The sequence below is a fragment of the Balaenoptera acutorostrata genome, chromosome 5, assembly GCF_949987535.1.
Source record: "Balaenoptera acutorostrata chromosome 5, mBalAcu1.1, whole genome shotgun sequence".
NCBI classification, from domain to species: domain Eukaryota; kingdom Metazoa; phylum Chordata; class Mammalia; order Artiodactyla; family Balaenopteridae; genus Balaenoptera; species Balaenoptera acutorostrata.
Genome location: NC_080068.1, coordinates 124,701,472 through 124,722,347, shown reverse-complemented (window position 1 = coordinate 124,722,347; position 20,876 = coordinate 124,701,472).

Below are 20,876 nucleotides of genomic sequence, written 5' to 3'. Positions count from 1 at the left end.
AGTATGGCTCCAGAGTTCATGCTCTTAAGCATTACTGTATACTGCCTGTTAAATTCTAAATGTCGAAATGTCTAGTCTGACTTCCTTGAGCTGAAGTACCACTCTCAGTAACATTTTTACATGGGAGTTCCATTTTCACCTCAGAACAACATCTATGAAGCCAAATTTAAAATAAAGCTAGGAAAGGTTAATCACATGAGGTATTGCATTAACCTTTATTGCATATAAGGGAATGGTGGCTCAAGCAGAAGTGGTTTATGAAAGGACTGGATGAAAGCCAAGAAGAGAAAAGCATACACCTATCTTAGTTACTTCCACCTACTACCAAGACACACCTGCCTCCCTTATTTGAATTAGCTCTTTAGAGTTTATTTCTGCACTTCTACAAAGAAATTAATTTCAGTAGTCTTTCTCAAAGTCTGGAGAACCTCAATCATTCTTAATCCTTATTCCCTAGTAAGGCTCCAGGACCTCGACAAGGATTCAAGTTTGCTACTGTCAAACATTCAACTCTGCCTTAAAGGGAAATTGTCCCAGCACAAGTTATCTGGAGTAGGAATACCAAGATGTGGCTCAAGTTCCTCAAATCAAAAACTAAACTGAAACTGAATTGCCCTGGAGCTAAGGGAAAGAGTTAAGAGGAAAGAGGGAAGATGGGAGTGAAGTTGAACGTGGTCTTCATCTAATTACTGAGTGAACAGTTGGAATCTGAAAGTTTCTGACTCTACTTCCTTTCATCCCTAAGAACAAGGGCCACCCTGTAACAACTACAGATATGCATTAGACAGCGTCCTAAAAATGAGTTATTTATTTTAAAAGCTTTCTATTCCAAAGGTGTTTAATGTTGTGAAGATCATTAAACTCTCTGACATTTCATTTGACTCACTAATTTTCATGACAAGGCTTATTCCCTTCACTTGTCTACCACCTACTTTCACCTTTCACCAGCAAAGAAGAATACAAAAGCAAATGTCTCCATCCAGAGACTTCAATAAGAATTGCTCTAATGATGGAAGCCCTCTAATGATTCTGGGTTTTTTTTTTAACCTTTTACTTTGAAATAATTATAGATACACAGAAGTTGCAAAGGTAGTACAGAGTGGTTTTGTGTACCCTTCACCCAGTTTCCCCCAATGGTTATATGGTACATAATTATAATACAACATGAAAACCAGGAATTAGACATTGGTATAATGTGTATATATAGCTTTATATCATTTCATCACATGTAAAGTCATGTAACCATCACTGCAAACATGATAAGAGCTATTCTGTTACCACAAATATATCCCCTCATGCTATTGCTACCCCTTTATAGTCACACTTACTCCCCTCCCTGTATAATTCCTAACCTCTGGCAACCATGAATCTGTCTACCATCTCTATAAATTTAATCATTTCAAGAATATTATATAAATGAAACCACACAGTATGTGACCTTTAGAGACTGGCTTTTTTCACTCAGCACAGTGTCCTTGAGAGCTATCCAAGTTGTTGCACATATCAATAGTTCATTCTTTTTATCGCTGACTGTTCCATAGTCTGAGGAACATTTTGGTTGTTTCCCATTTGGGGCTATTATAAATAAAGCTACTATGAATAACTGTGTATAAGTTTTCTTTGTGGTCTAATGGTTAAAAAAAAAAAAAAATATATATATATATATATGACATTTTCTTTGTCTTCATTTCTTTTGGTCCACTGAAGAGGACTATTTTTTTAAGTTGAGACCAAGGTGAAATTTACATCTTTCAGTTTTGTCTCTCCCCTTTGTTACTCTCATTTGTTACTCTCATTTGCCACTCACTAGCTCACATACAAAGGTCAGCCTCAAGTCTGATTAAATCAGGCTCTCATGGTCCCCTAAAATTATCTTCCTCATCTCCTTCTGGGGGATATTTCTTTTTTTTTTTTTTTTTAAATAAATTTATTTATTTATTTATTTATTTTTGGCTGTGTTGGGTCTTCGTTTCTGTGCGAGGGCTTTCTCCAGTTGCGGCAAGCGGGGGCCACTCTTCATCGCGGTGCGCGGGCCTCTCACTATCGCGGCCTCTCTTGTTGTGGAGCACAGGCTCCAGATGCGCAGGCTCAGTAGTTGTGGCTCACGGGCCTAGTTGCTCCACGGCATGTGGGATCTTCCCAGACCAGGGCTCGAACCCGTGTCCCCTGCATCGGCAGGCAGACTCTCAACCACTGCGCCACCAGGGAAGCCCGGATATTTCATTTTTATGTAAAAATATTAAAGACAATAAAAATCTTCAACTTTAAAGATACTGAATGGAATAAATCTCTAATGGTGTAATTTTGGGGACAGTGAAAGGATTATTTAAGGATAGAAGGGATTACTTTCAAAATAATCCACAGAGGTAGCCACCAAATTAACCAAATTTAGCTGCTTTCTATTTACACTGATACTGTCATCATGAAAATGTTTTACCCTAGAGTAAAATAAAATGTGCTTCAAAAACTAATGGAATATATACTAAGAAAAAAATTTTTTAATTACATATATATACTAAGTGCCAGGCACCTGGCTAATATCTGTTATGGACTATTTCATTTAATTCACACAAACCCATAATGTATATACCACCTGTGAATGAGGAAATTTAGAAAAGTTAAATAACTTGCCCAAGGTCACACAAGCTAGAAAGTGGAACCAGAACTTGAACTCAAGAGAGTCTAACTCCAATACCTATTATTTTTCAGTACTCCATACTAGATCCAAGTAAAAAAAAAAATTATTTCTCAAATTGTAGTACTGCAACAGATAATAATGTAAAACCACAACTGTAACCAAGCAGGACCCTGTGGGGCCTTCCTGGGACACCCCCAGGCCCCTGCCACCATGTCCTCTGCCTGCATTTTGTTTGTAGAAGAACTTTAGCCTCCTAGGCCTTCCAGAGTTCCAAAGAATAAATTTAATCAGAGAAGTGAGAAAATGCAGAAACAAAGGGAAACAGTTAAGCAAGATAAAATAATAATAGTTTAGCCAATAAACTAGTCAAGGACCTTTAGTTCCTCCTCAAGGGCTATAAATAATATTCTGAGCCATATTCTTTGAGCTATTTTGCAGATCCTAAAACCCCCAACAAGTGGAAGAAGTTAACTATATGCTGCCCACAAGCACGCAGACCGCAGACAGGCTGGATGGAACCAGAAGGCTGACAATGTTGACTCCCAGTTACCACACTACCAACCAATAAGAGGAATGTCCACGAGCTGATCACACACCCCTCAACCCTCTCCCTCACCCTGGCATTAAAAACCTTTCCCTGAAAGCCATCGGGGAGTTTGGGCCTTTTGAGCACTAGTTGCCTGGACTCCGTGCTTGGTGCCTGCAATAAACGCTGCCCTTTCCTTCACCACAACCCGGTGTCAGTAGATTGGCTTTCCTGAGCTTGGGCAAGCAGAGAGAGGTTTGGTTCAGTAACACAACTACTTTCCAGATAATTTAAAAACAGTGATGATAAAGCAGCATATTGTCTGTATTTTAATGCATAATAAAAGAATTTAATGGCACCAAGTTCAATATGTTAAAGTTGTTGTGAATGCTTAATTCAGATTTTTATTTCACTACCCTTTAATCATTTCTTAAAGCCACTATTCCTTTATATATAAACTTGAGTGTTCCTCAAGTTGTTACACACTTTTTATAATACCATACCAAGTCTGAAGTTAATTCTCACACCAAAAAGAAGAAAAAAGTAACATCAATAAGTCCATAAAAACACACACAAAATAATTAATAGTTTCCTGTATTATTTCCCAATATATCTACCAACTGAAATTATTTCTTTCATTTCACTTACCCCCGGCCAATGCAGGCCACAATTCAAGCTTCTGTGATGTCACACTGTCCCAGGAGCCACCAATGCTAAAACAAACAAACCAATGCTATTTAAGTCAAATATATTTTAAGAAAACCACAATTACACACTTTAAAGCTGATGAAAAAGTGAAAGGAGCTGAACATGTGTGTTGAAAGAGGAAGTTTGTACATCTCTTAATATACTAGAAAAATCGAGTTTTCTAATAATGATTTGAACTTTAATGACATATAATACCCTACAAATCAACAAGCAAGACCCATAACCTGATGAGCAAAACATATGAACATACAGTTCACATAAAAAGAAATACACCTGGGCCTAAAACTTTAGAAAAGACGGTCTTCATTCTCATAAAAATAAAAAGGCCAATTATAGCTAAAGTTTAGATACTATTTCTTTTCAATTGACAAAGCTCAAAACATTTTTTGATAACTCCATATTAGAAAGGGTTTGAAGAAATGGACACCCTCCTACCTTGCTGGTGGGCATGAATTGATTTAGCCTCAATGGAGAGCAATACAGAAATATCTTTCTAAAGCTTTAAGTGCTCATATCTTTGACCCAGCAATTCCATGTCTAGAAATGAATCATACAGAAATCTTTGCACATGACCAAAATGTACAAGCTATCCATTGCTACACTGTTTATAAAGGTAAAAGATTGTTAGCCACCTAAACATGTTCAGTTCTAGAAGACTAGTTTTAAAATATGAAACATTTGTAGAGCAGTGAAAAATTGTGATAGCTATAAATGCACTGATACGAGATAATCTACAATGTATATTACAAAAAAGGTGAAGAGCAAAAAATATATGTGTACGTGTGAAAAATAATAAGTAAATAGGCCAAAACCTACAAGTGACTTTAAAAATATATTGGTCAAAAACTAAATTGGACAAAAGTTATAATTTCCAGTCAATGGCACATAATGTAAAATAACATGTATGTACATGGATGAGATGGCCACCTTCTCACTTTTTCCTCACATGTCTTTTCTCTGTGCAAGCTTGACCCTGGTGTCTCCCCTTTTGTCTTAATTCCTCTTCTTGCAAAGACACCAGTCAGATTAAACACACTAATGGCCTCATTTTAACTTAATTACCTCTTTCAAGGCCCTATCTCCAAATATAGTCACAATATAGTCACATTCTAAGGTACTGGAGGTTAAGTCTTCAACATATGAATTTTGAGGGGACACAATTCAGCCCACAGCACATGACAAATATGATCTCTTGTATAATTCTTTGAAATATATACTCCACATACCTTATTCTAAAACTCTTGCTATTTCTTAATTTGTATTAATTTACCAGTTTATCGTCCATCACTCCATACTAGATTGAATGCCCCTGAAGGTAGGGACCAAGCTCCTTTGTTCACCACGATGTATCCAGTGCCCAGCTGAGCACAGCACATGATAGATGCCCAATAAACCTTTGTTAAAAAAAACAAAACATCTCTTGCTACACGTATTTTGTATTATGTTATCTTGTTCATTTATCCTATCATTCTTTTTTAAAAAGTAGAAGGTTTAAAATTTTTTTGTAAGTTATCATTTGATCTTGTGTGTGTTCCAGAAAAGGCTGAAGGGTGTGGATTTTTTTCCCTTCTCCCTTGGTGTTGGTCAAGCCCATTCTTGGCATACGTGCTAGTCTAAGTGACAGCATCTTACCTCTCTAATAAACTCTTTCTATTGCCTTTGTAGCTACAGCCCTCTACAATTCATTAATCATCTTATCACTGTATCTCTGTTCCTCAGGACAATGTGAAAAATTATTTCAAAGTCTTCTTTATTTTGATTTTTCACGGGTCTGTTTTTCTCCTTCACGTCAGTCAATAAATATTTAATATTTTGTACAGTACACACTGGACTAGCTCCTAGATATGAAGAAATAATCAAGGTAGACATGGTCTCTGCCCACGAGGAGCCTTATAGTCAGTGGTAAAGACAGAGAATAAACCAAAACTTAAACTCTGATCTCTCACTGCAGTCTAATGATTCCTGTTAACGGTATTTTTTTTCCCCAACCCATGTTAAGTTCAAATTCTTTTGATTGTATGTGATAGAAAACTAACATAAGTTGGCCTAAGTAAAGGTAATATACTGGCCCTTATAAGCTTTAAACCCCAGAAACTGGCTTCACGCCAGGCTGAGGCCCCATGACATATATGTCTTCAGGACCAGGCTTGGCTGTCTCTCAGCAAAACCATTCACACTGATGTTGGCTTCAATCTCATGTTTCCCATTGTAGCAAGACAGTGGTAGAGCTCCCACACCCTCCCCATTTTTTGATCCAGCAAGATAGAGCAAGAGTCTTTTCACCAGAAATTTCAAAGTCTTCTTGAGTCTCATTGACTATTCTTAGGTCCCATGCTTATCCCCAATGGCAATGGGAACTGCAGTAGTGTTGATTAGTGTAGACCTCGGTCATGCACTCCACCCCCAGAATCAGAGCTGGTATCAACTTTGTGCTGCCATTATGTCATCAATAAAGATGTATCACAGTGTTTTCCAATTTTTCTGTTTCTAAATACCTTTTGCCCTAATAGATTGTGAATTCTCTGAGGAAGGAACTGCCTTACAGTTTTGTTGTCAGACCTAGCATTGTGTCTGGCATAAGGTAAATATTCAATAAATGGTCATTAAATAAATGAAGGAAGGAACAATTAGCTTCAGATAACAGGAATCTATATAAAAACAAACATGTAAAAGAGTGTTTAAGATCAATAAATGTCACACTCTTCGTTTGAATGTAAAATACTGCACACTTTAAAATACTGGAATTTCCATCTACTGAGAAATATTTCAAAAATAAAGTTATCATTATATAATGCTTTTGGTTATTTTTCTATACTTCTCAATTTGAAATATGATGCAATAATCCAACACCTATTATGTTTAAAGGATCTTACCTCATATTCATACTAAATATTCAAATTTGCTGAGTGACATCATCATAATAATAATTGCTATAGTTAAGACTGTTAACTAAGAACAATAAAACAGGCAGTTATTTTACCAGCAAAATGGATGTTTTCAAGAGCTGCAAAGAATTGCAATTTGGGACATGCAGTGATGGTGAACCACATGCGTGTTCAGTAAAGCAAAGGAGAGGAAACTGTTTTATAGAGGAGAAAGGCAAGTTGCGCGGGGCTGTTATAAACAAAAAAGTCCACTGGAGGAAACTGGGAATTCAAAGTATGGTGACTTTTCATCAGCTGAGTTGTGACAGTCTTTCATTGGATGAGCTGTTACCAGGCAAGGAGAAAATCTTTTTTCCTCCTGTTGGTGGTAGTAACATCACTTCCTCCTGGAGATGCAAGATATTTCTCTTCCTGTTGCGATCTGTATTGATGTCAAGTGGTATGTGCATGAGAACTCCCCCTTCTGGTCTCTTGACTCCATTTTAGTGGTTTCCCTTTATTAATTTTCATATTTCCCCAGTTTGATCAAGATCTTTCTCTGAAAGCATCACTGATCAAGAATTAGGTTTTATTTAATTTTTAAATTTTTTGGCCAGCATTCAGTGGCCTTTTGTCCCTCAGTGCCAGGAAGGACCTTTCCTGGGTGTCATGTCCCATGTCAGGGGGAAAGTGCACAGACGGGGAACCTACTGTGGTCACATTTGAGTAACAAGGAGGGGTAGGAGGGGGACATCTCAGGCATTTCCCACCTAAAATCTGTGTCTTAGAATAGTGTATCCAGCAAGGGCACACTCAAAATTGAAGGAATGAAACAAGCACTTTGGGAAGACACAGTGCAGGAACAAACATGAAGTAATTAAACAATATTGTTATCTCAAAAGAAACTGTTTGGAACCATATGTTTTATCAACAATACAGCTTGTAGTTCGCAAATTCAGAGAGTATGAACTTGGAAAAGAATCCAGAGTCAGTTTATAGTCCAAATGAAAGAGAGACTTCTGTGACTTCTAAACCTTCTGACAGGCCTGGTCTGGACGTCTTGGAAAAACTGTCTTATAAGATGTCATCTGCTTCAATTCTGGGAAATTTTGACCTTTGGGTCACCAGATGATGTGCAGGTCCAATCAGGATTTGGTGCTTTCTTTAGATGTGTCATGTGAATCCAGGAGTCTATGCTCTGGAGTTTGGTGGCACACAGGTTGGTTATCAGTACCTGATAGGGGCCTTTCCAGCAAGGTTGAGGAGAATCCTTCTGGAGTTGATTTTTCCAATAGACGAAATCTCCAGGTTGCAGCACATGATGCTTAAGGTCTTCATCTCCCAAGAGCACACTGTGAAAAGATTGCTCTAGGGGACTTCCCTGGTGGCGCACTGGTTAAGAATCTGCCTGCCAATGCAGGGGACATGGGTTCGATCCCTGGTCCTGGAAGATCCCACATGCCTCAGAGAAACTAAGCCCATGCGCCACAACTACTGAGTCTGCACTCTAGAACCCACGCGCTGCAACTACTGAGCCCAGGCACTGCAACTACTGAAGCCCGTGCGCCTAGAGCCTGTGCTCCACAACAAAAGAAGCCACCACAATGAGAAGCCCGCACACCACAATGAAGAGTGGCCCCTGCTCGCCGCAAAGAAGACCCAATGCAGCCCAAAAAAAAAAAAAAAAAAAATTGCTCTACCAGAGCATGGTTATTTTTAATAGAAGTTAGGTCTTTAGAGTGTTGAAGCGTATCCCCTTTTAGCAAATGCAGATTAAAAGAGGCAAGGGTCAGGTGCACTGGTTGTCTAGTGACTATCTCAAAGGGTTAGAGTTTATGAGTTCTGAAAGGAGTAGATCTGAGATTTAGAAGGACCAACGGCAGTGCTTTTGGCCAAGGTATCTTAAGGGCTTCTACGAATTTTGCCAATTGGGTCTTAAGAATGACGTTAGTACGTTAGACTAACCCTAAGGATTGGCGATGGCAAGCACAGTGAAAGTGTTGTAAAACCAGCCAAATAGCACAAACTTGTCGAAGTAACTGACAAGTAAAATGGGTCCCTCAATCACTATGAAGTTTGGAAGGTGTTTCCCAAGTAGGGGTAATCTTTTCTAACAAAATTTTAGCCATGGAAGAAGCAGTGATCTGCCTATGAGGGAAAGCTTTGACCCAGTGAGAAAACATACAAACCATGACTGAAACATATTTAAGTCCATGAGACAGGGCAGCTGTATGAAATCCATTTGCCAAACCTCAAATGGCCCACTAGGCATAAAGGGTATATAATTCAACCCATTGGGCCAGAGTAGCCATAGGTAAATGTGCTGCCTCAATGATATCAAGCCCATTGGAGGAAACTGGGAGTTCAAAGTATAGTGGCTTTTCATTGGCTGAATTGTGACTGTCTCTCATTGGCTGAGCTGTTGGCAGGGGAGGAGAAAATCTTTTTTCCTCCTGCTGGTGGTAGTAAAGTAGTGTCACTTCTTGCCAGAGATGAAAAGTGCGTCCCTCTCTTCCTGTTGTGATCTGTATTGATGTCAAGTGGTATGTGCATGACAGCCCCTGCTTCTGACCTCCTGACACCATTTTAGTGAGGTTTCCCTTTATTAATTTTCATAATGCAAATTGAGCACTTAGTGTGTGCCAATATATTTTTCCTAAGCATTTTACATGTATTAATTCATTTGTTCCTCACAAGAAGATATAGCAACCTAAAATTAGGATAGCAGAGAGATGAAAGCAGATGTCTTTCAAATACAATATAAAAAGCAGTGCAAAATTAATACCTAAATACGCCTCAGTACTTAGCTGTTAAAAACTGCTTTAGTCAATGAGTTTTCAAGTGAAGCCTCAGGTAGAAAATGTTACAGTGATGCAGTCAAACTTATCATGAAACCCAAAGCGCAGACGTTGTATCAAGATTTATGAAAATAAAGATGGAAACAAAAATACCCATCTTTGCAGAGACATTGGAATCTACTGGAAGCAATAAAACTCAAAGCCAGTAAAAGACACTATTTTCAATATTAACTATAGCATAACACCATAATTTACTTTCCTTGAAATGCTTTTTCTTCCATATCAGTGTCATCTTGTAATGGAGCAGGACCCTACGGGGCCTTCCCATGACAGACACCTCCTCCCCCATGTCCTCCACCTGCATTTTGTCTCTAGAAAAACTTTAGTCAAAGAATAAATTCAATCAGAGAAATGAAAAAACTGCAGAAGCAAAGGAAAGCAGTCAAACAAGACCAAATAATAATAGTTTTGTCATTAAACAAAGTCAAGGACCTTTAGTTCCTCCTCAGGGGCTATAGATAATAATCTAAGCCACATCCTTTGAGCTCTTTTGCAGATACTGACACCCCCACCAGGTAGAAGAAGTTAACTACATGATGACCAGACTGTAGTCATGACATAAGCTGCTCCACCTTACATGATTATAAGAACTGGTCTCAAGGAAATGGGAACAAACCAACCCTGGAACTGAAGATCAAGTGCACTTAAAACAGTCAAGATGATGCTGATCAAACCACTGTATGACCAATTTCAAGACGACTGTCAGAGCTGACTGTGCTGTTCTGTATGTAGCCCCCTCCCACCACCTATATGCCCCTGAAACTCCCCTTGAAAAACTCTTGCCCCATGACCAGTGGTGAGGGGTTGGCTTTTGGACATGAGTCCACATTTTCCTGTCTTGTAGACAAGGAAACTGAAGCTATATGTTTCCTTCCCACCACTTAACATATGAGAACAATAAAGTGTGGTCATCAGAAGTATTGAATTCTACAATTTATTTTTTTTGGTATCTTCAATTGACATATAACATTCTGTAAGTTTAAGGTATACAACTTGGTGATTTGATACATTTATATAATGCAACATGATTACCACCATAGCTTTTGCTAACAACTCTATCACATCATATAATTATCATTTCTTTTTTTATGGTGAAAACATTTAAGATCTAGTATCTTAGCAGTTTCGAAATATATAATATAGTACTGTTGACTATAATCACCACACTATGCATTAGATCTCCAGAACTTATTTATCTACTAGTTGCATACAATTAATTATTGTAACATGTTTGTTCCTCAACTACTAATATACAAATCAATCATAATATTTGGAATTTGATCTCTGCCTACAACCATTCACTTACCAAATCAGTATTTATTAAGCAATTACTGTGTATTTGCTTAACAATTATAGCACTGTTGTAAGTGCTGGTATTACAATGCTGAACAAATTGCTTGCCTTCAGGGAACTTATGTCCTAGAAGTGGAGACAGGCAACATCCAAGTAAACAAATACATTAAACAATTCTAGACAGTGAGTAGAAGTATGAGTACAAAGAAGGAAATAAATAAGGAAATGTGATCCAGAATTATGGGTTTAACTTTAAATGGGGTGATCAAGAGAAGAAATAAGCAAACAAAAGCTTATAGGTTGCTGTACCAATGTGAATTTCCTGGTTTTAAAACTGTAATATGGCTATATAAAATGTCAATGGGGAAAGCTGGGTAAGAGATGCACAGAACTTCCTACACTGTTTTTGCAACTTTTTGTGAGTCAAATTATTTTGCTATGAAAAGTTTAAGGGAATTCCCTGGTGGTCCAGGGAATGGTCCAGCGTGGTTAGGATGCCACGCTTCCACGGCAGGGGGCACGGATTCGATCCCTAGTTGGGGAACTATGATCCCGCAAAATAAGATCCCTCAAGCTGTGTGGTACGGCCAAAAAAAAAAGGTTAAAATTAATAGATAACTTACACTTTGTGCTAAAACCTATGTAGGAGAGGAAGAGGGGACAATGAGGGAATTGAAGACTTTCAGGAGGGTGATCAGGAAAGGTAGCTCTGAGGAACTGACTTTTGAGCAGAGATCAGAAAGATGAGAATAAGACTGTGTGTGAATGAAAGGAATAGTATTCCAAGCATAATTCCTAGAGCATGTGCAGAGGTCCTTAAGGGACAAAAAAAAATTGGTGGGCAAAAGGAATTGATAGAAGATCCTTTTGGCTAGGAGCACAGCAAACAAGGGAGAGACTAGGGGACAGAAGGACAAGGTTGATGAGGTAGGAAAAGTTCTTGGGTGTTTTTGAGACATTGTACTACTTGGATTTTGCTCTTTCATTTCAAGCCTCAAATCTAGCATATGGCAGCTTTTTCTAAGCTAAAGTAAGTACCTTGACTATGTCTACCTTTTCTAAATTATTTATTTATGATCATGTATACCAGTTCCCCTTACACTTTAATATACATACAGATAACCTGGAGGACTTTTTAAAATACAGATTCTGTTTCAAGGTTTGGGGTGGGATCTGGGATTCTGCATTTTCAACAAACTCCTAGGTAATATTGCTGCTGCTGTCCCATGCAACAGACTTGAGTATCAAGGTTGTAGTCTGTGATCAGCTGTCTGGAATTTATGCTAAATTCAATGGGAAGCCAGTGAAGGACTTTAAAGAGTCATAATCCAATTGGTTTTATACTGTACTTCATTCTCCATGAGGCTCACTATGTTCTCAGTTCATGCTGTTTTCTGTCTCCTTCAGCAGTTATTTAGTAAGAAGGCTGTTTCAAGGTTCTAGGTCACCTTGCAGGTTTGGGGTTTTTTTCTATGCATTCTCTCTGGGGCTGAACTCCAGGTAGTGAACTAGGTCAAGTCACCTAGGTCCAGGTCAGTGGTCTTCAAATGTTCTTGCTCATGTGTTCCTTAAAGATGTCATAAGCAGTATACCCCTTCACACCTTAGCATTTAAAATTTTTCATCGTAAGTTTAGATATTTGCAAAGGATGCAGTTTTCCAGACTATTATAAATACTGACATTTTAAAATAAAGCAATATCACTCTTTTAAATGTATTCAATGGGATCTAAATACTATAGTCATTTACACACACTATCATTCACTTAAAAATAATAATGGACAAATTCTTCTTTAACAGTTAAAAATTTTATATCATTTCTTTTCCTTTCTGAACTTGTAATTTCATCATACTTCCCCCACAGAATGTTACCTAATATAATATACATTTAATGCTTAAAAGTGTTTTCTTGAACACCTCTCTTTCTTTTCTGCAGCAAATTATGTAAATAAATATAAATTCAGTTTCTAAAATTTCATGTGACCATAAAACTCTTAAGGGTTTATTTTTTCCCCTCTGGATTGAATTATAATTGCAATTAGTGAAAGTCAATTAACCAAAATAATTATTTTATAAACTTTGACAAAATTTATTACACAAGAAGTAAAATGTACTGAAAATGTATCTGCTATTGTAAAAAAAAAAGTGTTTTTCCCCAGTTAGTATATCTGTGGATGAATCCTACTGATTGCTTGAAGGAGACCTGATTATTCCTATTTTTTCATGTGCACTGATGTAGGCTCTGAGAAACCTTGCTCATATAAAGAAGGAGATCGAAATGAAAGAAGTTTTATTACATCAATATCACTTAAGTCTTTGAACTCCTTCAGAGTTACATGCCAAAAGTCACATTATAATCCATTATCAAAAATTATTTCTTTGATTAGGTCCTTCTAATACTAAGAATTAGAAACCAATCAGTAACTTCTTGAGTTGCAAAATAATTTGTTACATAGTCATTAGCCATTTATTCCAAAAAGAATTTACCAAAACTTCTTAAACAATAATAACTGTATATTATTTTTCACTTAGAGCCACCTTGTTTAACCCATTATAATCAAATAAAGTTGAGAAAATTGAAATATTGTTAACTTCAGCATATTTGCCATACAATATGCTTGATAAAATGTTTTATCATGCCATGTGCTTTAAGTTTTTTTTTTTTAAGGTAAAGCTATTTTATTTATTTATTTATTTATTTATGGCTGTGTTGGGTCTTCGTTTCTGTGCGAGGGCTTTCTCTAGTTGTGGCAAGTGGGGGCCACTCTTCATCGCGGTGCACGGGTCTCTCACTATCGCGGCCTCTGTTGTTGGCGGAGCACAGGCTCCAGACGCGCAGGCTCAGTAATTGTGGCTCACGGGCCCAGTTGCTCCGCGGCATGTGGGATCTTCCCAGACCAGGGCTCGAACCCGTGTCCCCTGCATTGGCAGGCAGATTCTCAACCACTGCGCCACCAGGGAAGCCCCTTAAGTATGTTTTGTCAAAACCTTAGACCTTCAGATTACGCTTGTTTATAGAAAATGTCGACTTTGAACCTAATTAGTGAAGTTAGACTTCATAATTATTCCAGTTAGCCAAACCAGATTGACTTTCTGTTAAAAAAATAAAAGTCTTAACTTTTAGTTCAAATGAATGTGTTCATGTGCATTTTGAGGGATAATATCACTGAAAAATAAATTGTAAGGTAGAGTACTAGAAATAAAACCATCAAGATTAAAACCACATAGTTTAATATAATTTTTTTCATTCTCTTAATAATCTATAAGCCAAAGAGTAAATTTTTTGCTAGTTTTCATTATTTAACTTATAATAATGCAATGCAATGGTTAGCCAAAACTATGAGTTATTTATAAAGCAGAAAGTATGATAACAAGCATGGCGCATGTTTTAGCAGACCGAAGGCAGAAGTTTAAGAGCAAGTGCTGGATCCGGAAGTGAAGGAGAAGAAAAGCAAGTACAGAAATGGAGCAGATCCAAAAGTTGGCTATTCTTGATGACTGCTATAAAAAAGGTGCCTTGGGACCACCCATCTGGAGAAGAAAATGGGGAAGCAGTGTTCTTTGGCTCCCACCTAGTAGCGAGGACTAATCCTTTATTGTGGTTCCTCAATTTGCCACAGATTCCAATTTGCCACACTGGATGCCTGCACCGGTTTAAAAAAGGGGGCGGGCAGCGGCTAGGGCAGGACTTTCAGAATGATGAAGCAAGGAGCTCAGCAGACCCTCTCCCCAGCCAAACAGTGGTTTAACTGGTGAAAATTATAAAAATCAGTCATTCTAAGTCTCTGGAAATTGTGCCAAGGACATACAGCAAATAAATAAACATTCACTAAAGAAACTATACTAAATCTTGGGTAAGAACAGTGAGAGCCTGGGACATATGAACCATGATCTGCTCCATTACACAAACCCCCTCAGCTCCACATTATGAAAGCTCTCCCACAGGCATTTGCAACCAAGAATGAGACTCCTCTCCCGCCTGCTCCCAGTCTGAGGCTATGGTGACCACAAGAAGGTCAGACAGCTGGTTTGTTTGTTTGTTTTCCTCCTCCCCAGGCCTGTGTTACAGGAGCTCTATTCCAGGCAGGAGTAGTGGACATCTGTCTTCCCACACACAGCTTCCCCTCAAGGACAGAAACCCTACCTTAGGTACGGCAGTCTGAAAATACTAAGGCTCCAATTTATCCCAGCCCCAGCTGGCTGTAGGGAGAAGGTTCCATGCTGAGAGGACAAAGCTGAGAAAACTAGGGCCTGCCCCTGCCCCTGCCCCAGTGGGTGGGTGGGAGCAGTTTCCTGCCTTTAGTTTTAGTGCAATGGTGCAAGGGTTCTGCCCAGGGAGAAAGACAGGCCACAAGGACAAAGAGCTCTGCAGCTCTGCCTGAAGGGACTGACTTTATTTGGAACAGAGAGTGGAGAAATCCATGCTTATTGAAAACAATTGAGATCTTGGTGGAGCACAATTAAGAAAAAGCTGTTAGTTTCATATAAGCAAAGTAACACAGCAGCCAGAAGTTTAATGGAAAGAGCCAGGAGAAGAGGCAAAAAAGAACTTTCTTGAGATCACAGACAACTCTGGGGTCAGGAAGGTGTGTACACATGATAGGCTGCACCTACTCAGGAGCAATCGGAGCAAGACATGAGACAGACTTTTTTTTTTTTTTTTAAACTTTTATTTATTTATTTATTTATTTTAATTTTTATTTATTTATTTATTTTTAATTTTATGGCTATGTTGGGTCTTCGTTTCTGTGCGAGGGCTTTCTCTAGTTGTGGCAAGTGGGGGCCACTCTTCATCGCTGTGCGTGGGCCTCTCACTATCGCGGCCTCTCTTGTTGCGGAGCACAGGCTCCAGACACGCAGGCTCAGTAATTGTGGCTCACGGGCCCAGCCGCTCCGCGGCATGTGGGATCCTCCCAGACCAGGGCTCGAACCCGTGTTCCCTGCATTAGCAGGCAGATTCTCAACCACTGCGCCACCAGGGAAGCCCGAGACATACTTTTAAAGCTTTAGCCAAGATGCATACAGGCCCATCAACACAGGGCTGACACAGATGTTGGAATGATCAGATAGGGAATTTTAAATAACTATGATTGATATATTAAGGGTTCTAATGGAAAAAAGTAGGCAACATGAAAGAACATGTTATACTACAATACGGCTACTGTAAGCAGAGAGAAAAGAACGCTAAGAAAAAAAAAATTTAAGTTCTAGAAACCCAAAGCACTGTAACAGAAATGAAGAATGCCTTTGATGTAAATGAAGGTAGTCAAGGAAAGAATCAGTGAGCTTGAAGATATGTAAATGAAAATTTCCCAAACTGAAATGCAATGAGGAAAAAGAATGAAAACAAATTGGACAAAACATACAAGAACTGAAAAACAATTTTAAAAGGTATAAAATAGATGCATTTTGAATATAAGAAGAAAAAGAAAATGAAACAGAAGAAATATTTGAAGTAATGATGGCTGAGAATTTCCCCAAATTAATAATAGACGCCAAACCACAGACCTAGGGAGTTCAGACAACACCAACAAGCAAGATGAATACCAAAAAAACAAAAACAGAAAAAAAAAAAAACAGAAAAACAACACATAAGCATATCATATTCAAACTACAGAAAACTTAAGGTAAAGAGAAAATCTTTAAAAAAGTCAGAGAAAAAAAATCACCTTGTCTTTAAAAGGAAAAAGGATAAAAATTACAAGACTTCCTATCAGAAACCATGTAAGCAAGCAAAGAGTGGAGTGAGATATTTTGAATGTTCAAAGAAAAACTCCACCAAACTAGAATTCTATATACAAGCGAAATTAAACTTCAAACGTGAAAGAAAAAGACTCTTACAGACAAACAAAAACAGGGAATTCACTGCTAGCAGACCTGCTCTACAAGAAATATTAAAAGAAGTTCTTAAGGGAGAAGGGAAATTATATAGGTCAGAAACTTGGATTTACAGAAAGAAAGGAAGAGTACTGGAGAAGGAATAAATTAAGGTTAAATAAATCATTATATTTTTCTTATTATTAATTGATCTAAAAGATGCCTTTGTTTAAAGCAACAATAGTAAAAATATGTTGGGTGATTATAGCATATGGATAAATAAGTGAAAAATGACAGTAATGTCATAAAGGATGGAGAAATTAGAAATACTTTTATAAAGTACCTGCACTTTTATAAAGTACCTGTGAAGTGATGGAGTATTAGTTGAAGATGAATTTAGAATAGTTTAAAAAGTGTACTGGAAATTCTAGGGTAATCACTAAAATATTTTAAAGTATAATTGATATGATAGGAGAGGAAATAAAATGGAAGTATATAAAGTGCTCAATTAAAACCAGAGAAGGCAGAAAAAGAAGGGGGAAAATAAAGAACAGATGCAATGAATATGAAAAGTTACTAACATGATGGTTATTAGTCCAACTATATCAATAATCACTTTAAATGTGAATGGTCTTAACACCAGTGAGAACACAGAAAAGAAATACAGTGTCAGAGTAGATTAAAAAAATAAAATAACAGAACCCTACTTCTTGCCTATAAGAAATTTACTTTAAATATGAAGACTTGGAATCAATGAGATGAAGAAAGATATACTACACTAACACTAATCAAGAGAAAGCTGGAGTAGGTACATTAATTTCAGTTAAGGCAGACTTTAGAACGAGGAAAATTATCAGGGATTAGAGGGGCATTACAAAATGACAAAGGGGTCAATTCTCCAAGAAGGCATAACAATCCTAAATCTGCATAAACCTCCCCCAAAGAGCAGGAGAATACACTGAGGCAAAAACTCATAGAACTGAAGGGAGATTTCAAGAACCCTCTTCCATTAATTGATAGATGAAGCAGGCAGAAAATCAGTAAGGATATAATTGACCAAACAGCATAATCAATAAACTTGATCTTATTGACATTTGTAGAATACTCCATCCAACAACAGGAGAATACACATTCTTCTCAAGCTCACATGAAATATTCACCAAGATAGACCCCATCCTGGGCACAAATTTAAAAGAATAGAAATCATAACAATGTATGCTCTCAAACCACAATGGAATCAAACTAGAAATCAATAAGATAGCTGGAAGTTTTTCCAAATACTTGAAAAGTAAGCAATACACTTCTAAATAACACATGGGTCAAAAAGAAGCTTTAAGAAAAATTTTAAAATATTTTGAACTTAATAAAAATGAAAATACAATTTATCAAATTTGTGAGAGGCAGTGAAAGTGGTGATTCGAAAGAATCTTACAGCATTAAAACATTATTAGGAAAACAGGAATATCTAGAATCAGTAACCTAAGCTTCCACCTATGACATTAGAAAAAGAAGGGCAATTTAATCTGGAAGCAAGCAGAAAGAAATAAGTAAATACTAAAATTAGAGCAGAACTCTATAAAATTGGAAACAGAAAAACATTAGAGAAAATTAACAAAACCAAAAACCAGTTCTTTGACAAGATCAATAAATTTCATAAACCTCTAGCCAGGCTAGCTAAGAAAAAAAAGAGACAAGATACATTTACCAATATCAGAAGTGAAAGAGGGGTCATCACTACTGATCACATGGACATTAAATGGATTAAAAAAAAGTATTACAAACAATTCTATGCCCACAGATTTGATAATTTATATGAACTGGACCAAAGTACCAAAACTCACATTAGGAAAAACAGAAACCTGAAGAGACCTATATCTATTAAAGAAATTGAATTCAATAACTAATAACCTTCAAAAAAAAAAGAAAGTATCATGCTCAGATAGTTTCACCAGTGAATGCTTTCAAACTCTTAAGGAAGGAATGATACATGTTATCCCCAGTATCTTCCAGAAAATAGAAGCAGAGGGAACCTTTCCTAACTCATTTTATGAGGCCAACATTACCCTAATGCCAAAACCAGATAAAAACATTACAAGAAAGGAAAACTACAGACCAATATCTCTCACGAAGATAGATGTAAAATTCCTCAACAAAGTATCAGCTAATTGAATCAAAAATGTATGAAAAGAATTATACACTTTGACTAAGTGAGATTTATTCCAGTATGCAAGGCTGGTTCAACATTCAAAAACCAAACAATGTAATTCACATATCAACAAGCTAAAGAAGAAAAATCATATTATTATGTCAATTGATGCAGAAAAAGCATTGACAAAATCCAACATTCATTCATGATAAAAGTTTTCAGCAAACTAGGAAATTTCCTCAACTTGATAAAGAAGATCTACAAAAAGCCTACAGTTAACATCATTATTAATGGTGTGAAACTAGACATTTTTCCTTAAAATAGAGAACATGGAAAGAATGTCCTTTCTAATCACTCCTATTCAACATTGTACTGGAAACCCTAGCTAGTGCAATAAGACAAAAAAGGAAATGAAAGGTGTACATATTAAGAAGGAAGAAATAAAACTGTCATTATTCAAAGATGACATGATTATTTATACAGAAAATCCCTTAGAACTAATAAGAATACTCTTGCAACTAATAAGTGAGTATAGCAAGGTTACAGAATACAAGAGTGGTATACAAAAGTCAACTACTTTCCTATATACCAATACCAAATAATTGAAATTTGGAATTAAAAAACCACCATTTGCAATAGCACCAAAAAAGAAAAAATGAAATACTTAGGTATAAATCTGACAAAATATGTACAGGATCTATATTCAGCAAACTAAAATACTGATGAAAGAAATCAAAGAAGATCTAAATAAATTGAGAGATATTCTTTATTTAGGAATTAGAAAACTCCACATAGTTAAGATGTCAGTTCTTTCCGACTTCATCTATAGATTGGCAATGCAATACCAGAAAGCTATTCTGTAGATATCAAAAAAAAAGAAAAACTTATTCTAAAGTTTGCATGAAAAAGGCAAAAGAACTTGAATAGCCAACATGTGCTGAAGAAGAACAGGGTTGTAGGACCCACACCACCCAATTTTAGGACTTACTATAAAGCTACAGTAATCAAGACAATGTGGTATTAGTTAACATATAGACACATAGATCAATAGAACAGAAAAGAGAGTCCCAAAATAGGCCCACACAAATATAGTCAACTGATCTTTGACAAAGGAGCAAAGGCAATTCAATGGAGAATGCACATTTATATAGAATGTAAAATACAAATCTATAAAATGTTAGAATAAAACACTGGGGTAAATCTTCATAACCTTGAGTTAGGCAATGGTTTCTTAGATATGACACCAAAAGCACAAGAAAAAAAAAAGAAAATATAAATTGGAGTGCATCAAAATTAAAAACCTTTGTTCTACAAATGGTATCATCAATAAGTGAAAAGACAATCCACAGAATGGGAGAAGAATTTTGTCATCATATATCTGATAAGGAATTTGTATCCAAAACATATAAAGAACCACTATGACTCAACAACAAAAATATAAATTACCCAATTTTTAAATGGGCAAACTATTTGAATATTATATTCCTCCAAAAAGATATATAAATGGCTAATAAGAGCATAAAATGCTCAATATCATTACTCTTTAGGAAAATGCAAATCAAAACCACAGTGAGATGCCTTTTCACACTAACTAGAATGGCCATAATCAGAAAAACAGATGTGTGGAAGGGGGTGTGGAGAAATTGGAGCTCCCATAGTTTGCTGATGGAAATGCAAAATGACACGGCCACTTTGGAAAACAGTTTGGTAGTTCCTCAAATGTTAAAACATAAAGTTACCATATGACTCATCAATTCCACTTCTAGGTATATAGCTAGGAAAATTGAAAACACATGTTCACATAAAAATTTATATGTGGATGTTCATAGCAGCATCATTTATAAAACCCAAAAGGGGAAACTCAAATGTTTTCAACTGATGGATGGATAAAAAAATGTGCTATATTGATAAAATGAAAAAAAGAATGAGGTGCTGATACTTGCTCTGGCATGGATTACACTTGAAAACATTACGATAAGTGAAAGAACCCAGTCATACACAGACGTAGAGAACAAACGTATGGATAC